This window comes from Triticum dicoccoides, chromosome 1A (genome assembly GCF_002162155.2).
Source record: "Triticum dicoccoides isolate Atlit2015 ecotype Zavitan chromosome 1A, WEW_v2.0, whole genome shotgun sequence".
NCBI lineage: Eukaryota > Viridiplantae > Streptophyta > Magnoliopsida > Poales > Poaceae > Triticum > Triticum dicoccoides.
The window spans coordinates 381,293,991-381,316,123 of record NC_041380.1 but is presented as its reverse complement, the minus strand read 5'-3'; the positions used below and the strand labels follow the sequence as shown (position 1 = coordinate 381,316,123).

The window sequence follows — 22,133 nt, the reverse complement described above, 5'->3', positions numbered from 1 at the left end:
GTTGGACCAAGTCCTGTGCATCTGCCCGGGCCGTTGGCCAATAGAATCCTGTACGGAAGGCCTTGCTTACAAGAGCCCGGGCTGCGGCGTGATGACCACCGAGTCCGGCATGAATTTCTGCCAAAAGGTTCCACCCTTCCTCTTCGGAGATGCACCTTTGAAGGACTCCGGTAGCGCTTTTTTTGTACAATTCTCCCTCATGGACCCTGTAGGCCTTGGATCGCCGCACTATGCAGCATGCCTCATTTTGGTCCTCCGGAAGTTCCTGTCTAGTTAGGTAGTCCAGGAATGGTTCTGTCGATGGGGCAATAATGGCCATTATTTCGTGGGATGAATGTGTTATTTTGGTGGCGTAGCCTCCGATTTTGTCAGAGAGTTCGGTATTGGGTATTTTGGCCGGGTCCGGACTGTTGTTACCGGTGTCCCCTTCCCATGCTAAGGATGGCTTGAAGAGCCTTTCCAGAAATATGTTGGGAGGGACCGCGTCGCATTTTGCGCCGATGCGGGCGAGGATATCCGCCGCCTGATTGTTTTCCCGAGCCACATGGTGAAATTCGAGCCCCTCGAACCAAGCTGACATGTTTAGGACGACATTGTGATAAGCTGCCATTTTTGGATCCTTGGCATCAAAGTCTCCATTTATTTGGGATATCGTGAGGTTCGAATCCCCGCGCACCTCTAGGCGTTGAATGCCCATGGATACTGCCATCCGGAGACCATGTAGAAGTGCCTCATATTCGGCTGTGTTGTTGGAGTCCGTATACATTATCTATAGTACCTATTGAACGGTATCTCCTGTTGGGGACGTCAGAACGACGCCAGCCCCCAGACCAGCCAACATTTTGGAGCCGTCGAAGTGCATGATCCAGTTTGAATATGTGCCGTACTCTTTAGGGAGTTCGGCTTCCGTCCACTCAACGACGAAGTCAGCCAAAACTTGCGACTTAATAGCTCACCGTGGCTTGTAAGTTATGTCAAACGGGAGGAGCTCAATGGCCCATTTGGCAATCCGGCCCATCGCGTCGCGGTTGTTTATAATATCGTTAAGTGGTACTTCCGAGGATACCGTTATCGAACACTCTTGAAAGTAGTGTCGCAGCTTCCGGGATGCCATAAATACCGCGTACGCTATCTTTTGATAATGCGGGTACCGTGATTTGCATGGAGTAAGGACAGTGGACACATAGTAAACCGGCTTTTGAAGGGGGAATTTGTGTCCGTCCACTTCTCGCTCGACGACGAGCACTGCGCTTACTACTTGATGAGTTGCCGCAATGTATAATAGCATTGGTTCGCCAATGTTTGGTGCTGCCAGGACTGGGTTTGTTGCCAATATGGCTTTTATTTTGTTGAGTCCGGCGGTGGCGGCATCCGTCCACTCGAAGTGTTCGGTGCGCCGGACGAGGCGATAAAGGGGTAATGCCTTTTCTCCCAAGTGGAAGATAAAGCGGCTTAGAGCCGCGACGCATCCAGTCAATTTTTGTATTTGTTTGAGGTCTGTTGGGGTAGCCAACTGTGACAACGCTCGGATTTTGGCCGGATTAGCTTCAATACCTCTACTGGAGACAATGAATCCCAGGAGCTTTCTGGCTGGTACGTCGAAAATGCATTTTTCCGGATTGAGCTTGATGTCATATGTTCAGAGGTTGTCGAATGTGAGCCTCAAGTCGTCTACTAGAGTTTTGACATGCTTGGTTTTAACGACCACGTCATCTATGTATGCCTCCACTGTTTTGCCGATCTAGTTTGCCAGACATGTCTAAATCATGTGCTGATATGTTGTGCCGGCGTTTTTGAGCCCGAAGGGCATTGTGTTGAAGCAGAATGGGCCGTATGGTGTGATGAATGCCGTTGCGGCTTGGTCTGGCTCTGCCATTTTAATTTGATGGTAGCCGGAGTATGCGTCGAGGGAACAAAATGAATCATGTCCTGCGTTAGCATCGATGATTTGATCGATGCGGGGGAGGGGGAAGGGATCCTTAGGGCAGGTCTTGTTAAGGTCCTTAAAATCGATGCACAAGCGCCAGGATTTGTCCTTCTTTGGTACCATCACCAGGTTTGCTAGCCAGTCCGGATGTTTTATGTCTCTAATGAATCCGGCCTCCAATAGCTTGGCTAGTTCCTCTCCCATGGCTTGTCTTTTAGGTTCGGAGAAACGTCGAAGAGCCTGCTTGACTGGCTTGAATCCTTTTAGGATATTTAGGCTGTGCTCAGCCAGCCTGCATGGGATTCATGGCATGTCTGAAGGGTGTCAGGCAAAAATGTCCCAATTCTCGCGTAGGAACTCTCGCAGTGCGGCGTCGACATCAGGGTTTAATTGTGCCCCGATGGAAGCTATTTTTGTAGGGTCCGTTGGATGGACTTGGAATTTTACTATTTCGTCCGCCGGTTTAAAGGAGGTGGACTTGGATCTTTTATCGAGTATCACGTCATCCCTGTTCACCGTGGAGCGCAGCGCAGTTAGTTCCTCGACCACTAGGGCTTCGGATAGTGCCTCAAGGGCCAGTGCAGCTGTCTTATTTTTGGCGCGGAGTGCTATGTCCGGATCACTAGCAAGAGTGATGATTCCGTTGGGCCCGGGCATTTTGAGCTTCATGTACCCATAATGGGGTATGGCTTGGAAGATTGTAAACGCCTCCCGCCCTAATAGAGTGTGGTATCCGCTGCTGAACGGGGCCACTTGGAATGTAATTTCTTCGGACCTGTAATTATCCGGCGTGCCGAATACCACGTCTAGTGTGATTTTCCCAGCACAACGTGCTTCCCGACTGGGGATGATTCCTCTAAAGGTTGTGCTACTTTACTCAATGCGGCTCCAGTCTATTTCTATCTTTTGAAGAGTTTCCTCATAGATGAGGTTTAATCCGCTGCCGCCATCCATGAGTACCTTGGTGAGTCAAAAGCCGTCCACGATTGGACTGAGGACCAGTGCGGCTAGTGCCCGGGCTGTTCGGAATTTAGGTTCGTCAGTGGCATTGAAGGTAATAGCCGTGTCACTCCAAGGATTTACTTCTGCTATGTGGCAGATTTCGGCCATGCTGCGGAGTGTTCGCTTGCATCTATTATTTGATGCGAAGGTCTCAAAGACCGTTAACACCCTATTGTTGTCCACGGGATGGTGCTCTGTGGTATTTGGGAGGAGTAGATCCTCACCACTTTTGGCCACCTGCCGGAGTATCCAACATGCTCTAAGGCTGTGCGTTGGTATTGCATCCGCTGTACTATGAATTTTGCAAGGTCCGTTGAGCCATCCCTCCAGTACGGTTCCTTGCCCCGTAGAGGGCTTTTGCTTTTTGGTAGTTAACCCAGGTGTATTGTGATAATGCACCCTTTTATTTTAGACTGGGTTTGTATTCAGGGCCGGATTATCCCAAAAATTTATTTCGGTTTTCTAGGCGCTTTCCATCACACAGTACTTTGGTACTATGGACACCAAGTCGGCAAAGCGTGTAATTTCGCGGCGACTTATGGCGTTGAGTATTCCCTTGTCCATGCAATTATTGCAGAAGAATGAAGTTGCGTCTTCCTCACGGCAGTCCTTTATCCTGTTCATGACCAGGAGGAATCTGGCCCAGTAATGGTGTACTGTTTCTTCGGGCTCTTGCCTAATTTGGGATAGATTGCGTATGTTTGGGTGGGTGGGTGGAATTGAATCCGAATCCTCACCCAATCTAAGACTTAGGGGCCAAGGAGTTTCTGAACTCAAAAGTTTGGATTCTTGGATGTTTTCCGATAAATCTAGCCCGCTGCCTGATTCTAGGTTCAGGCCTTGAGTGACGTCCTCCCCTCCGCGGGTATCTGGCTTGGAGGGATCGGGAATCCGTACATAGCTAGTCCTTAAGATAGATGAGGGGTTGCCGCATTGTTCCTCCACCACTGCAACGTGATTGGTGACCTGGGGAGAGTTGATCTCTCTCAGATCGGGTTTAGGCCCAATCTGATCATAGTCTGTAGCGACCCCCAGGGCGGCGATGTGATCCAAGAGCTCATTCAGGGAAGAGAGCTCCATTGGATCTAACTACTCGGCGAGTTCCGAGTTGACGTGAAGATTGCTTTCGATGACCCGAGAAGTCATCGTCGGCGCAGTGACCGAATAGGCGGTCATAAGAAAACCACCTAGCCGCAGAGTTTGGCCGATAGCCAAAGCTCCCTCAGCAATAGTGTCGTCTTTAAATACGGGATGAGACATCCTTCCTGGTGGCGACGGCACAGCGGAACTCTCAATGAAAGCACCAATGTCGGTGTCAAAATCGGTGGATCTCGGGTAGGGGGTCCCGAACTGTGCGTCTAGGCCGGATGGTAACAGGAGGCAGGGGACACAATGTTTTACCTAGGTTCGGGCCCTCTTGATGGAGGTAAAACCCTACGTCCTGCTTGATTAGTATTGATGATATGGGCAGTACAAGAGTAGATCTACCACGAGATCAGAGAGGCTAAACCCTAGAAGCTAGCCTATGGTATGATTGTACGTTGTGATTGTTGTCCTATGGACTAAAACCCTTCAGTTTATATAGACACCAGAGAGGGTTAGGGTTACACAAGGTCGGTTACAAAGGAGGAGATATCCATATTCGTATTGCCTAGCTTGCCTTCCACGCCAAGTAGAGTCCCATCCGGACACGAGACGAAGTCTTCAATCTTGTATCTTCATAGTCTAACAGTCCGGCCAATGGATATAGTCCGGCTATCCGGAGACCCCCTAATCCAGGACTCCCTCAAACAGAGTAACGCCTTAAGCAAGATGACATGATATAGAGGGATAAACTCATGCAATATGATATAAACCCCATCTTTTTATCCTCGGAGGCAACAATACAATACGTGTCGTTTCCCTTTCTGTCACTGGGATCAAGCACCGTAAGATTGAACCCAAAGCTAAGCACTTCTCCCATTGCAAGAAACATCAATCTAGTAGGCCAAACCAAACTGATAATTCGAGGAGATTTGCAAAGATAAACCAATCATACATAAAAGAATTTAGAGAAGATTCAAATATTGTTCATAGATAAACTTGATCATAAACCCACAATTCATCGGATCTCGACAAACACACCGCAAAAGAAGATTACATCGAATAGATCTCCAAGAGAATCAAGGAGAACTTTGTATTGAGATCCAAAGAGAGAGAAGAAGCCATCTAGCTACTGGCTATGGACCCGAAGGTCTGAAATAAACTACTCACACATCATCGAAGGGACCATGGAGTTGATGTAGAGGCCCTCCGTGATTGATGCCCCCTCCGGTGGAGCTCCGGAAAAGGCCCCAAGATGGGATCTCTTGGGTACAGAAGGTTGCAGTGGTGATAGGGTTTCGTGGTGCTGCTGGATGTTTGCGGGGCATATGGATATATATAGGAGGAAGAAGTAGGTCGGTGGAGCAACGAGGGGCCCACGAGGGAGGAGGGCGCGCCCAGGTGGGTGGGCACGCCCCCTGCCTCGTGGCCTCCTCGATTGTTTCTTGACGTCCACTCCAAGTCTCCTGGATCACGTTTGTTCCAAAAATAACGCTCCCGAAGGTTTCATTCCGTTTGGACTCTGTTTGATATTCCTTTTTGGTGAAACTCTAAAATAGGCAAAAAAAAACAGCAATTTGGGCTGGGCCTCCGGTTAATAGGTTAGTCCCAAAAATAATATAGAAGTGTAAAAATAAGCCCATTAACATCCAAAATAGATAATATAATAGCATGGAGCAATCAAAAATTATAGATACGTTGGAGACGTATCGGGCTCCGGCCCCTCCGCCGCCATGGAGATCATGGACCAGAGGGGGAACTCTCCTCCCATCTAGGGGAGTGGCCAAGGAAGAAGAAGAAGGAGGGGGCTCTCTCCCCCTCGCTTCCAGTGGCGCCGGAGTGCCACCGGGGCAATGATCGGGACGACGATCTACATCAATAATCTTACTACCGTCAACACCAACTCTCTCCCCCTCTATGCAGCGGTGTAACACCTCTTATCCCTGCTATAATCTCTACTTAAACATGTGCTCAACTCCATATATTATTTCCCAATGATCTATGGTTATCCTATGATGTTTGAGTAGATCTGTTTTGTCTTGTGGGTTAATCGTGATCTTGGTTGGTCTGATTGTATATTTTATGTATGGGGTTGTCCTACCGTGCCCTCCGTTCTCGCGCAAACATGAAGGGCCCCCATTGTAGGGTGTTGCAATATGTTCATGATTTGCTTACGCTGGGTTGCGAGAGTGATAGAAACTTAAACCCGAGTAGGTGGGTTATGGCGTATGGGAGTAAAGAGGACTTGATACTTAATGCTATGGTTGGGTTTCACGACCTTAATGACCTTTAGTAGTTGCGAATGCTTGCTAGAGTTCCAATCATAAGTGCATATGATCCAGGTAGAGAAAGTATGTTAGCTCATGCCTCTCCCTCATATAAAGTTGCAAGAATGATTACCGGTACTTGTTTTCGCTAGCCTAGGGACAAATGACTTTCTTGTTGACAAAAGCTATCCCCTTTTATTACCTTGCAATTTATCCGTAGTTTTATTCTCGCAAAGTACTCGTACTTTTATCCTTGCAAAATAGTTTCATACTTGTTTCCGGTAAAGCAAACATCAAGTGTCCGTAGAGTTGTATCGGTGGTCGATAGAACTTGAGGGAATATTTGTTCTAACTTTAGCTCCTCGTTGGGTTCGACACTCTTACTTATCGAAAGAGGCTACAATTAATCCCCTATACTTGTGGGTTATCAAGACCTTTTTCTGGCGCCGTTGCCGGGGAGCAATAGCGTGGGGTGAATATTCTCGTGTGTGCTTGTTTGCTTTATCACTAAGTAGTTTTTATTTCTTGTTGTAAGTTCTTCTCTATCTTTAGTTATGGATATGGAACACGAAACACCAAAAAAATTAGTGGTACTTGCTACTCATGGAGATGGGGAAACTCCCAAAACCCTCAATGCTCGTTATGTAAAAGATATTATGCACTACTTTGATAATCCTGAGAAAACCCCATTCAACTATATAATGGGAGTAACGTTGGATCAACGTGAATACTTTAGGGATTATCGCTTGACTCATAAAGGGAAATTGTTATGGGATCAAATTCATATGTTGCAATGGTATGCTTGGGAGCTATGCTTGAGATATGATTATACTTGTTGCTCTAGGATGAATGCTCCACATCTTCCCTTTTCATGTGAATTTAATGATAATGAAACCTTGGCTTCTTATGCTAGAGGTATATATGATTATTATCATGTGGAACGAATAGAAGAATTTGTTACTTTTAAGGGTGCTTATGAAATTGAATCTTTGTTTGCAAAGTTTGAAGATTTTGATGATTCAGCTTATAGACCTGAAAATTTTGCTATCCTTAAATATTGCTATGATAATTATAAATGCAATTCCGATATTGATGAATTGATTGAGAAAGTCTCCGCTGTCCAAGAAGAGACTAATATTTTGTAGGAGTCTATGGAAGAAGGAATTGATGAAGCTATGAGCTCATTGGATGAAAAAGATGATGAGGAGAGCGAAGAACAAAAGGAGGAAGATCGGATTAGCTACCCGTGCCCACCTTCTAATAAGATTAACTCTTCAACTCATACATTATTTAATTTCCCTTCCTGCTTACGGAAGGATGATTGCCATGATAATTGCTATGATCCCATTGATTCATTTGAAATATCCCTTTTTGATGATGCTTGTGTCCATGATGCCAATATGAATGATGCTTATGGAGATGAACTTGCTATAGTTCCTTATGTTAAGAATGCAATTGTTGCTATTGCACCCACACATGATAGTCCTATTATCTTTTTGAATTCTCCCAACTACACTATATCGGAGAAGTTTTATCTTGTTAGGGATTATATTGATGGGTTGCCTTTTACCGTTGCACACGATGATTTTGATGAATATAATATGCATGTGCTTGCTGCTCCTACTTGCAATTATTATGAGAGAGGAACTACATCTGCACCTCTTTATGTTTCCAACACGAAAAAATTGCAAGAAACTTCTTATACTATGTATTGGCCTTTATTTGATGTGCATGAATTGTTCTTGTATGACATGCCGATGCATAGGAAGAGAGTTAGACTTCATCATTACTTGATATATGTTGCTTTGTGCTCACTACTAAATGCAAAATCATTGTTGATTCAAATTGGCTTTGATATACCTTGGGATCCGGGTGGATTCATTACTTGAGCACTTTATGCCTAGCTTAATGGCTTTAAAGAAAGCGCTGCCAGAGAGACAACCCGGAATTTTTAGAGAGTCATTTATTTATGTTGAGTGCTTTTATAAAGTTTTAAAACAAAAAATATAGAGGGGAACTTAAAACTTCACAAAAAGAAAGGTGAAAGTGAGATAAACGAGCACCGTGGAAGCGGGAGCTAGCCTTGAACTTTGTTCATGCCCATGGAAACTTTGTGAATCTTGAATTGCAGAAACTTTTCAACAAAATAATTATCCCCTTGTACAATTCCATTGTATTATAAAAATAATGTGCCTAGATTTTCCTTTAGGATGTTTACATTGCTTGTTGGTTTGTGCGGTGCAAAACAGAAACTTTAGCTGTAGTGCGCGATTTTACATTTTTTTACTAGAATGTCAAACGGTTCTAAAACTTTTTTAACTCTCTTTCTATACAAATTTTTATTTTTCCTATTTTTTCAGAATTTTTGGAGTACCAGAAGTATGGTGAATGTTCATATTACTACAGACTGTCCTGTTTAAGACATATTCTGTTTTTGATGCATTGTTTGTTCGTTTTGATGAAACTATCAATTTTTATCGGTGGTGTAAGCCATGGAAAAGTTATATTACAGTAGCTACAATTCAAAAACAAAATATGAATTGGTTTGCAACATTACTTAGAGTAGTGATTTGCTTTATTATACTAACAGATCTTACCGAACTTTCTGTTAAGTTTTGTGTGGATGAAGTGATCAAAGATCGAGGAGGTCTCGATGTGAGGAGAAGGAGGAGAGGCAAGAGCTCAAGCTTGGGGATGCCTAAGGCACCCCAAGTAAATATTCAAGGAGACTCAAGTGTCTAAGCTTGGTGATGCCCCGGAAGGCATCCCATCTTTCTTCAACAAGTATCGGTATGTTTTCGGTTTCGTTTCGTTCGCGTGACATGTGCAAATCTTGGAGCGTCTTTTACTTTTAGTTTTTCATTTTTCTTTTATGCACCATGCTGGTATGAGATAGTCCACGGTTGATTTATAGAATGCTCATTGCACTTCACTTATATCTTTTGAGTATGGCTTTATAGAATGCTTCATGTGCTTCACTTATATCATTTGAAGTTTGGATTGCCTGTTTCTCTTCACATAGAAAACCATTGTTTGAAGAATGCTCTTTTGATTCACTTATATTTATTAGAGCATGGTATTTTGTGGAAAGAATTGAAATCTCATGTTTCACTTATATCTATTTAGAGAGTCAACATGAATTTGTCAATTGCATGGTTAGTCATAAAATCCTACATAAAACTTATGGATCACTGAATATGATATGTTTGATTCCTTGCAATAGTTTTGCGATATAGAGATGATAATATGTCGGAGGTACTAGTAAATGGTTGTAAGAATATTGGTGTTAAGGTTTGTGATTCCCGAAGCATGCATGTATAGTCTCTCGTTATGCTATGATGTTGGAGCATGATTTATTATTGATTGTCTTCCTTATGAGTGGTGGTCGGGGATGAACGATGGTATTTTCCTACCAATATATCCCCCTAGGGGCATGCGTAGTAATACTTTGGTTCAGGGGCTATTAAAATTTTGCAATAAGTATATGAGTTCTTTATGACTAATGTGAGTCCATGGATTATACACACTCTTACCTTTCTGCAATTTGCTAGCCTCTATGGTATCGTGCATTGCCCTTTCTCACATCGAGACGTGGTGCAAACTTCGTAGGTGCATCCAAACCCCATGATATGATACACCCTATCACACATAAGCCTTATTATATGTTCATCAAAATAGCCACCATACCTACCTATTATGGCTTTTCCATGGCCATTCCGAGATATATTGCCATGCAACTTCCACCGCTTCCGTTTGATGACTTGAGCATTCATTGTCATATTGCTTTGCATGATCATATAGCTATCATAGTAGTTGTGGCTCAGCCACCGTTCATCATTTTTCATACATGTTACGCTAGATCATTGCACATCCTGGTACACTGCCAGAGGCATTCTTATAGAGTCCTATTTTGTCATAGGTATCGAGTTGTAATTTTTATTTCTTTTGAGTTATAAGTAAATAGAACTGTGATGATCATCATTATTCATTCTTAGAGTAGTGCCCCAGTGAGGAAAGGATGATGGAGACTATGATTCCCCCACAAGTCGGGATGAGGCTCCGGACAATGAGAGAAAAAAAATATAAAACGAAAAAAAGAAAAAAAATAAACAAAGAGAGAAGGGAAATTGTTAGTATCTTTTACCACACTTGAGATTTAAAGTCGCACCGTATTTTTCATATGGAGAGTCTTCTATGTTGTCACTTTCATATACTAGTGGGAATTCATCATTATAGGATTAGATGCACACCCACTTAGTTTTCATATTGAGCTTTCATACACTGATAGCTCTTAGTGCATTCATTGCATGGCAATCCCTACTCCTCACGTTGATATCGATTGATGGGCATCTCCATAGCCCATTGGTTAGCCTCATCGATGTGAGACTTTCTACTTTTTGTCTTCTTTATATTTACCCCTATCATCGTACTCTATTCCACTCGTAGTGCTATATCCATGGCTCGCGCTCATGTATTGCGTGAGGGTTGAAAAGGCTGAAGCGCGTTAAAAGGTATGAACCAATTGCTCGGCTTGTCATCGCAGTTGTGCATGATAAATACTTTATGTTAAGAAGACAGAGAATGACAAGACTATATGGTTTTGTAGGGATAACTTGAAGGAAATATAACCTAGAGGCAATAATAAAGTTATTATTTATTTCCTTATTTCATGATAAATGTTTATTATTCATGCTAGAATTGTATTAACCGGAAACATAATACATGTGTGAATACATAGACAAACATAGTGTCACTAGTATGCCTCTACTTGACTAGCTCGTTAATCAGAGATGTTTAAGTTTCCTAACCATAAACATGAGTTGCCATTTGATTAACGGGATCACATCATTAGGAGAATGATGTGATTGACTTGACCCATTCCGTTAGCTTAGCACTTGATCGTTTAGTATGTTGCTATTGCTTTCTTCATGACCATATTGTCACTAGTATGCCTCTACTTGACTAGCTCGTTAATCAGAGATGGTTAAGTTTCCTAACCATAAACATGAGTTGCCATTTGATTAATGGGATCACATCATTAGGAGAATGATGTGATTGACTTGACCCATTCCGTTAGCTTAGCACTTGATCGTTTAGTATGTTGCTATTGCTTTGTTCATGACTTATACATGTTACTATGACTATGAGATTGTGCAACTCCCGTTTACCGGAGGAACACTTTGTGTGCTACCAAACGTCACAACGTAACCGGGTGATTATAAAGGTTCTCTACAGGTGTCTCCGAAGGTACTTATAGAGTTGGCGTATTTCGAGATTAGGATTTGTCACTCTGATCGTCGGAGAGGTATCTCTGGGCCCACTCGGTAATACACATCACTATAAGCCTTGCAAGCATTGTAACTAATGAGTTAGTTGCGGGATGATGTATTACGGAACGAGTAAAGAGACTTGCCAGTAACGAGATTGAACTAGGTATTGAGATACCGACGATCGAATCTCGGGCAAGTAACATACCGATGACAAAGGGAACAATGTATGTTGTTATGCGGTTTGACCGATAAAGATCTTCGTAGAATATGTAGGAGCCAATATGAGCATCCAGGTTTCGCTATTTTTTATTGACCGGAGACGTGTCTCGGTCATGTCTACAAGTTCTCGAACCTGTAGGGTCCGCACGCTTAACGTTTGGTGACAATTTGTATTATGAGTTTATGTGTTTTGATGTACCGAAGGTAGTTCGGAGTCCCGAATGAGATCGGGGACATGACGAGGAGTCTCGAAATGGTTGAGACATAAAGATCGATATATTGGGCGACTATATTCGATCATCGGAAAGGTTCTGAGTGATTCGGGTATTTTTCGAAGTATCGGAGAGTTACGGGAATTCGCCGGGGAGTATATGGGCCTTATTGGGCTTTAGGGGAAAGAGAGAGGAGAGGCTGCGCCCCCCCCCCAATGCTTAGTCTGAATTGGACTAGGGGGAGGGGCAGTGCCCCCTCCTTCCTTCTCTTCTCTTTTCCCTTTCCTTCTCTCCTACTCCTACTACTTGGAAGGGCTCCTAGTTCTACTAGGAAAGGGGGAATCCTACACCCGATGGGAGTAGGACTCCCCTAGGGAGCGCCATAGAGAGGGCCGGCCCTCCCCCTCCTCCACTCCTTTATATACGGGGAGGGGGAACCCCTTGGAGACACAACAATTGATAATTGATCTTTTAGCCGTGTGCGGTGCCCCCCTCCACCATAATCCACCTCGGTCATATCGTAGTGGTGCTTAGGCGAAGCCCTGTGTCGGTAGCATCATCATCATCATCATCATGCCGTCATGCTAACGGAACTCTCCCTCGAAGCTCTGCTGGATCGGAGTTCGTGGGACGTCATCAAGCTGAACGTGTGCTGAACTCGGAGGTGTCGTACGTTCGGTACTTGGATCGGTCAGATCGTGAAGACGTACGACTACATCAACTACGTTGTTCTAATGCTTCCGCTTTCGGTCTACGAGGGTACATGGACAACACTCTCCCCTCTCATTGCTATGCATCACCATGATCTTGTGTGTGCGTAGGATTTTTTTTTGAAATTACTACGTTCCCCAACATAACTTTCTTTAGCATTGATATTTTGAAAGACATGATTGTTTGTTGGGATGCCTGATTATTGATGTCTTTATGTAAAATTATAGACTATTTCTTTCAATCACGTATGTCTTAATATTCATGCCATGAATAGATATATAATCAAGTTTATGCTTGGTAGCATTCCACATCAAAAATTATCCTTTTTATCATTTACCTACTCGAGGACGAGCAGGAATTAGGCTTGGGGAGGCTGATACGTCTCCATCATATCAATAATTTTTCATTGTTTCATGCCAATATTATACAACTTTTACATACTTTTGGCAACTTTTTATATGATTTATTGGACTAACCTATTGATCCAGTGCCCAGTGCCAGTTCCTGTTTTCTGCATGTTTTTTGTATCGCAGAGTATCCATATGAAATGAAGTCCAAATGCAATAAAATTTTACAAAGAATTAATTTGGAATATATATGTGATTTTTGAGAGTTGGAATCACCGCAAATGGAGGCCCACACAGGTCACAAGACACCGGGGCACGCAAGAGGCCCCTGGCACGCGATGGTGGGTTGTGCCCACCTCGTACGTCGGTTGGACCTCTACTTCGGCGCAAGGAAACTTATATCCAGAAAAAAATTGTGTTAAAATCTCAGTGCAATTGGAGTTATGGATCTCCGGGAATATAAGAAACGGTTTTCAGCCAGATCTGGGGAACGAGAAACAGAAGAGAACAGAGAGGGAGATCCAATCTCGGAGGGGCTCCCCCCCCCCTCTGCCGCTATGGAGACCATGGACCATAGGGGGAACTCTGCTCCCATCTAGGGGGGAGGCCAAGGAAGAAGAAGAAGGAGGGGGGGCTCTCTCCCCCTCGCTTCCGGTGGCGCTGGAGTGCCACCGGGGCAACGATCGGGACGACAATCTACATCAACAATCTTGCTACCGTCAACACCAACTCTCTCCCCCTCTATGCAATGGTGTAACACCTCTTCTCCCCACTGTAATCTCTACTTAAACATGGTGCTCAACTCCATATGTTATTTCCCAACGATCTATGGTTATCCTATGATGTTTGAGTAGATCCGTTTTGTCCTATGGGTTAATCGTGATCTTGGTTGATATGATTGTATATTTTATGTATGGTGCTGTCCTACTGTGCCCTCTATTCTCGCGCAAACGTGAGGGCCCCCCGTTGTAGGGTGTTGCAATATGTTCATGATTTGCTTACGCTGGGTTACGAGAGTGACAGAAACTTAAACCCGAGTAGGTGGGTTATGGCATATGGGAGTAAAGAGGACTTGATACTTAATGCTATGGTCTTGTTTCACGACCTTAATGATCTTTAGTAGTTGCGGATGCTTGCTAGAGTTTCAATCATAAGTGCATATGATCCAAGTAGAGAAAGTATGTTAGCTCATGCCTCTCCCTCATATAAAGTTGCAAGAATGATTACCGGTACTTGTTATCGATTGCCTAGGGACAAATGACTTTCTTGTTGACAAAAGCTATCTCCTTTTATTACCTTGCAATTTATCCATAGTTTTATTCTCGCAAAGTACTCGTAGTTTTATCCTTGCAAAATAGCTTCATACTTGTTTCTGGTAAAGCAAACATCAAGTGTGTGTAGAGTTGTATCGGTGGTCGATAGAACTTGAGGGAATATTTGTTCTACCTTTAGCTCCTCGTTGCGTTCGACACTCTTACTTATCGAAAGAAGCTACAATTGATCCCCTATACTTGTGGGTTATCAGGAAATTGCAGACAACGATCTGGGTCGCTACTGTCTCTACTTGTCGATGGATTGCCGGGCAGCAAAATCCTCTAGCTCCTTCTTCAATTCCTCACGACTTTGCTTGAAAGCAGCCACAGATTCTTCCACCTCCTGCTCGCGCTCGATCCGGAGCTTCCTCAAGCCACCCATCAGTACCTCGACGACCGCTTTCAGTGTTATCTCCGAGGCACTGTTCTACTCATGCAGCATCTTTCAGCCGGCGGCCTTCTCCTCCTTGTCGGTGACCAACTTGAGGAGCTTCGCATTGTCACCCATGAATTGCTCGACGAGACCGGTCGCCTTGTCAACCGAGGCATCACTGATCTTGAACAGCTTCATCAAGCCGTCGACCAGCTCTTCCTGCGTAGTGATGCCAGCGAGAATGTCGTCGTCGCCGGCGAAGGACTTCAGGAACGCCGGCTCATCGCGATGGCCGACGCCGTGAATGCGCTTGTGAGAGCCCTCGCGTGCCCATGAGAGCTTGTTCGAGGGCTCTGCGGCGCGCCGGGACATCTCTATTGCGGCTGCGGCTTCACGACGGGACCTCTCTAGTGCTTCCGCGGCCTTGGTCTTTGCTGCCTGGTTATATGTCCACCCTAAACTCCTCCTACTGGTCATGGCAGAATGACTTGACAGAAAAAACCAGTTTTGTGGGTGATGAGGAGAGGAACTGTGAAGTAATTCTCGAGTGGGTAGTTTTTATAGCCCGGTGCTAAGTGTGAACACATATTAGTTTGATAGGTGTGAATATATTTGCAATTACTTATTGCATTGTAATCTGCAATGTGATGAGAAAAAAGGTCAAAATTTATTGATGGCAGAAGGTTGACCACGTGGTTGCTCACTGTTGAGGCGGCCGCGGCGCGCTCCGCTCTGGCATCCCTGCGCACGCTCTGCCGCCGTTGAGGCAAATTTACAATGGCAACGGTTAATAATCCTTAATAATTGTCTTACATACTGAGGATAATTTAAAATGCCAAATGCGGCAAGGCCGAGAACACTCATGACCAACATATGCATACACTTTAAAACATAACAGAGGCTAGCCAACTCGCATGGACAAGGCTCTCCTGATTTCAGCCTTCGTTGGCCGTCGGATGCTGGTCAACTGGGTCGTCTGCGTGTTGCTTCCCGTTGGATCATCGCGTCTTGCATCACGTCTCGTTTTGACCGGCCGATGAAAACGATGAGGCGAATGACCTGTGGGTTCATGGCAAAGGGCGATAGGCTGGGTCAAACATTTTTGGGTGTTCACGCGGCCTCTCCTCATGCGCCGCGTGCGCGCGTCGTACGCTCCCGCTTTTGCCGTTCGCTCCTTTGGCTGGTTGGCAGCCGCATATGCACCTGTTTCTGCACCCGCGACTGTGTTGTACCGATGACGGGTGGGCCTGCGCTGCCCTTGGTCCCGCTCATCGGCTGTATTAGCTGCATGTCACACGGTGTGGTTTAGTTTCTGCGGGTCAACCACTTTTGGTGGGTCGTTCCCCATGCCCTGCGCACGCCATGTGTTGTGGCGATAGAGCGGAGGGGCCAGCCGGTGCGTGTGCACCCGGCTTCTGCGCCTGCGGATTCTTTCCATCGTATGACTTGTGGGCCAAGTTCATCTATGGTCCTACATGTTGGTGAGTGGTGTTCATTCGGTCCGTGTCCAGTCACTTTGTCCGGGTTGGCAGGAGTTGTTGCGCTGCACTGTGGGCTGCTTGGTGCCTAGCCGACTCCTGCGCTAGGTCCTGTCTCATCCTGTGGTTTACCATTGGCCATTGCCATTCTTTCTGGTCTTTCATCACCATTTTTTTGCCGCACGCCACTGCTCAAGGGCCCGTGTAGACGGACGGTCCCATTTGTCTGTTGGATGGGTGTATGCTGCGTGCGTCGGCCCCTCACTCGCTGCCGACGTACTTTGGCTGATGCACGACTTGACCACACCGACGTGCGAGCGCCGTGGTGTGGTCGCGCGCGATAGGGCCCCTGAGGACGAGGCGTGCGCGTCCACGATCTTGGTGACGGCTGGAGGGAAGCCCCGGGAGCTGCCATTCGTGCTGCTGGCGGAGTAGTGGATGGTGGTGGCCTTGGTGGGGGCCACCGCAGGATGAGGATGAACACGGTGGGGGTGCCGCCGGGGGGCAAATCGGGGCCGCGAGCGAGCGGGAGAACACACTGCTCTCCTTTGGCCGCGCCGCCGACCACGCGGCCGTCGCCATGGTCGAGTTCGACGTCCAGGTATATATAGACACAAATGAAGCTAGCCTCCGCTTGAATTTCCCATCATTAGTTCACAATTGATATGTTGCTAGCTTGTTTAAGCTTGGACTCTCGTCGGCTCGTCTCGCTTCCTTCGACTGTACTCTGCTGCGATCTATTGTGATGACCCTTGTTTGCTCGATGGGCGATGCTGGTTCAGGTTCGTCCTGCTCGTCTTCTTGTGTTTTCACCTCACCTCTCTCTTTGCTTCGCCTACTAATCTCGCATATTTGGGCTCGTTTTGCCCATGTGCAGTTTGTTTCGACTTGCCGTTGTCGCCTACGTCGACGCGTGTGTCTTTCTGTCCTTCGCGTTCAGGTTTGTGCACGCCACTTCTGCTCGCCTATAACCTTTTCGATGAAATGCGTTTGTGCTAACATTTGTTCTTCGGTTTAGTCTGTTTTCTTCGTTTTCTTCCTTCCTAGCCCTGGTAAATAGGCTGTTCTTTTCCTTTTCTCAACCGCGAGTGTTTCTTGCTTGCATTTGCATCTTTGCATGCCGTGGTTGTTTTCTGACTGGTTCTTTTCTATATTTCGTAGGTTGTACGATCTCACCCGTTGTTGCGTCCATGTTCTGCTCATTGCTTCGTCTCTGTTTTACTCATCAAGGTTTGCTGATCTCCCCTCTGTCTACCTTCCTATTCTGCTTTCTTTATGTACTATCATGTTGGCTATCCTACTGGTTGTTTCTGTATGTACTATCATGTTATCTTAGCCTACTGATTGTTTGAATATATTTAGCTATCTTTCTAACAATAGCCCATCAAGCTAGCAATATTTCATAAGCAACACTTATTATACTAGAGATTGACGAGTATGATATAAATAGTTTAATTAAATAGCTGCCGTGATATGGAAATTTCATGTATTTTCTGTTGCTGTTCAAGAGTATGCCTGTTAAGAGATTCAGTTGCCATGGTTCCCTGGGCAAGATTTAGTTTTACATGGATTATTCTAGATAAATTCAAGTTATTTGCGTTGGGACACCTAAGCTAACCCTTATACCTTTCTATTTAGGAGATGGCAGCAGTATATACAAAATATGTCACTAATTATTTGTAGAGTTCATTCTTGATAGGAACAAAACTGTTATAGCTGATGTCAACACGTCAAGGTGAGTTTCACCAAATCCTTCTTCACTCCTCTCTCCCTCTCTCTCTAACTCTGCAACTCTGCAAGCTTATGCAGTGTGCTCTGCTCCAATGATTTTTAATTGTTGTAAATAAATATCTATTTTTCATTTCCTATGCTGAAAGGAATGGTAATGCTTATGTTTTACTATTTGTAAAATTAACATACGCCAGTTAGCTTCTTTAGGTGGCTTATTGTTGATTTTATTTTCTTGTCTTCCTCTATGAAATTTTTGAAGGACTTGTCAATCCAATGGATTATGATGCATGATGTTGAATTAGATATGGCTGCCAGTATGTAGGCCATCTTGAGTGTCTCATCTAGATCAATGGGAACAAGAAAGTACACATATTAGGAAACTGAACTGTGACAACACTTATTTTCGTCTGGATGACTGCCAGTATGCACGATCTCGAATTTTTGTCAGAATAGCGTACCTAAACAGTTGGTTGTTCGTCTAGATTAAAAACCCAGCTATAAGAATGGGTTGACAACATTGATTGACTCTACTGGCACTTCAATGTTGTCTAGATTCATCATTTTTTTGCCATTTATTTTCCAGATGGTATTTCAGAGGCTTCTTATTAGGGACTTCCAACTTCTATACAAAGCATGAGTGAATTTATTGTTTCAAATATTGATTTGTTGATTACGGACACTAATTGACACTGTGACCTTGATGCTTGATAGAATTGCATCAATGAATTTCTTCTTTTCTTGTTACTTGCTTTGCTCAATGTATATCTTGGTCTGTTATTGCGTGACTTTGGAAATGTAAAACCGAGGCTTTTCGGCCTTGGTAATTTTGATTCTTGTCATGTTCAGGATTCAGACGGTTTTGAAACCACATTTATAGTTTTTATTTAGGTTTGAGTTGCATAATAACAAAATCGATGATTGTTTACTTATGGATGGTAATATATTTACTTTCATCGGTTTTGAAGTTATAAGAAGGTCACCTTGACAATTGATATTAAGGTTTAGTAGTTCTACTCATTTTTATTCTTTAAGATACTCCTCCAATGCAATTTATTTTCATCGGCTTTGAAGTTATAAGAAGGTCACCATGACAGCTGATATTAAGGTTTAGTACTTCTACTCATTTTTATTCTTTGAGATACTCCAATGCAATTTTGATGCAACATTGGATATTTCCACAGCTTTAACCTTATGCCAAATTGCTTTTGTCTTATTTCAGTGTGTTTATTTGCCATCTTTATGTGCTCAGGACCAAAAGAATTGCTAATCTTGTAGTTTTAATGGACGTACATTCTACAACATGGTAAAAAATAAGGGGAGCTTTTAGACGACCTCTAGGTTATCATATGAAATCCGGTTAAATTTTAGGAAAGTTTAGGAGTATCTCTCTTTTTTGTATAAATTTGGCTCCACAATTGCTTAAACAATAGCTAGGTTCTAGAACAAACCTGCTATGAATAATTGCATTGTTACTTTAGTGAAAAGTTCCCGGGCATTCTATGCGTTCCTCTGGACTTGGTTGAAAGTATTCCTTTTGTTATCCAGTTTCTCACTAAGCATGTTACCTTTGCTGCTGAATTTTGCCTACAGTTTATGTATATTAGACTCACATGATTACTTGATGGTTGATGTGGATTCTACAACTTGGAAAACACATCTAGGATATTCAAGTTGTGTGTGGCGCCCGGGAGAAAGCTTGCTAATCCTTTCAACCACTTACATGAGAATCCAGTGCCGCAGGTGACTCATTCATGCAAGAACTGTTGTTAAGTGTTTACTTTTCTCCTTTGATTCTACAAGCCGCAAAGGAGTGAAGGGTAGAAAATATTTCCATTCTCGTTGAATTGGTGGGATTGTCACCAAGTAAGTGCTCTAGATGTTTATATTTTAGAGCAAGAAGCCAAATCCGCATGTTCATTGTAAATATTGGAAAACTTGTTGTTTATTGTCACTTCCATATCTGTCATAAACTTTTGTTGCTGGTGTGGTATTTTTCAATCTTGGTTTACCCATCCATTGCGGCAATGTCCTTGTTTATTCACTTGATTTCTTCTTTCATGTTTGCACCTCTATTACAGTAGAAAAACTTGTCATAAAAATTGTTTGACCAGTTCCCTTCAAAAAAGAAGAGATGGCTATAGAGAGTGGCTCAATCGCTGAGAGATGACAAACGCTGTGCAAGGCATTGTTTGTTCATCTACTTTAAAAAATGAAGGAATTACAGTGCATCAGACCTATAAAGGGGATGTGTAGGATAAAATGCTATGGTTCTAGACAAGTGAGAGGGGAGAGACAAAGCGTGACTTGGATTCCTAAGTTCCAGCAAATGTAGCAAAATTGTAGAGAATGCCCGCATTTTGAAAACTTGATCACATAGTTTGAGGCTATGTTCCTTTCAAATTTTGAGGATGACGTATCGAACCGTTGGCTGGGCAGCTGAAGTTGCTGCCAGCCCACCCGAGTTCAAGTCCTGACTTGGACGCGTGGTGCTTGCGGAGTTTCTCCTATAAAAAAATGCCAATGAGGGTTAGCCCTTGGGTTGGTCTCATTTTTTCTTTCAAATTTTATTATTAAGGGGATCCTTATTATTTTCAAATTGTCAAGCATTTTTTTCAAATGACTCTTGGTTTGAAATGGGACCTTGCGCCATGCAACAAGTAATGTTATTTTTAGCATTATTACTAAACAAAACCAACAATAGAAACAATGAATAAACAAGAATAGACCTGAGTTAATGTGTCAGCATGCTAATCATATTTTCAACTAAAAAATGTTTCCTTAACTGGTCTATACACGTTACACAAATATGATTCTTTTTTCAACCTCATATTTCTCGGCATGATAAACATATTTTCAATATAGCATGATTTAACACATGGGCTTTCTACTACCAATATTGAATTTGTCCTCGCAAAATAAAACTATTTTCATCGACAACATGTCTTTAGTGGGTCTCTACGCCATTTGGCGCAACGGGTTAACTAGTTATAATAAAATATAAGCTAAAAGGCTGAGCTGGCGGCCTTTCGACGATGGCCTTCTCGGACTCCATGATCAGCATAGCACCCTTGCGGCCGTTCACACCGAGTGTCTCAACCCGCCTCCGCCTATGGAGCTACTGGCGCTGGGAGGCTCTTGGGGCTGCTGGGCCACTTCCAGAAGAGCTTGACAGCGTGCAATCACGCGCATGAAAACTCCACGAAACCGCTCCATTTCCATGTCTCTGGCCTGGTAGGAAATTCCGTCAATCACATGCATCCTCAAGATATCACGTTGGCGATGTTCTACTACGTTGGGGACGTAAACTCCGCCAAGGATGCGCTCGAGCCTGGCCACCACATCATCGGGATTGAGGTTGACACGGTCGCCGCGGGCAATGATGAAGCCGCAGGCTGCCATTGTCTTGACTGAATCGGAGAGGTCCTCTACCCATTCCTTGTGGGGCATCAGGCTCTCGATGAGCACTGGTGACGGCGGTTCTTCGGGTGGGTCATCGATCATGCCACCGAGCAGCTCTGGATCTTTTGCACGGTGGATGGCAAACTGCTATAACACCTCCTCTGCAATATGTCGATTGTGCTCCCAAGGACTATGACGCTGCCGATGGGCCATGGTTCCGACACCGGACGATGAAGCTCTTGCTCCCCGACCTGCTCTGGCTCGTTCTCCTCGCCGAAGATGTAACGCAGGTAGGCATCAACGTTGAAGCTTTGGTCGTTGCCTAGCATGCTTGGAATAACTAATGGTAGATGGGTGAGGACCAGATATTGGTAGAGTGTCGCGGAGGTGCATTGCCGCTAGGGTTATATGCAACAAGACATTAGCTGGTGGCGGGAAACCGCTGAGGGAATAGGCATGGATTTTACAATTCACTGCTACCTCTTGAGCATTGCGTTCGTTTTTCCCCGAAGATGAAGGGATGATGCAACAGAGTAGCGTAAGTATTTCCCTCAGTTTTTGAGAACCAAGGTATCAATCCTGTAGGAGGCTACGCGCGAGTCCCTCGTACCTGCACAAAACAAATAAATCCTCGCAACCAACGTGATAAGGGGTTGTCAATCCCTACACGGCCACTTACGAGAGTGAGATCTGATAGATATGATAAGATAATATTTTTGGTATTTTTATGATAAAGATGCAAAGTAAAATAAAAGCAAAGTAAATAACAAAGTATTGGAAGATTAATATGATGAAGATAGA

At 44.2% G+C, this 22,133-nt stretch overlaps 1 long non-coding RNA gene across 1 annotated transcript; it reads left to right on the top strand.

The window, feature by feature from the left end:
* Positions 1-16,895: 16,895 nt before the first annotated feature.
* On the top strand, positions 16,896-19,909 carry LOC119292151. Its single transcript, XR_005142916.1, has 3 exons — positions 16,896-16,984; positions 17,080-17,142; positions 17,364-19,909. It is a non-coding gene; the product is annotated as an uncharacterized LOC119292151 (long non-coding RNA).
* Positions 19,910-22,133: the final 2,224 nt, after the last annotated feature.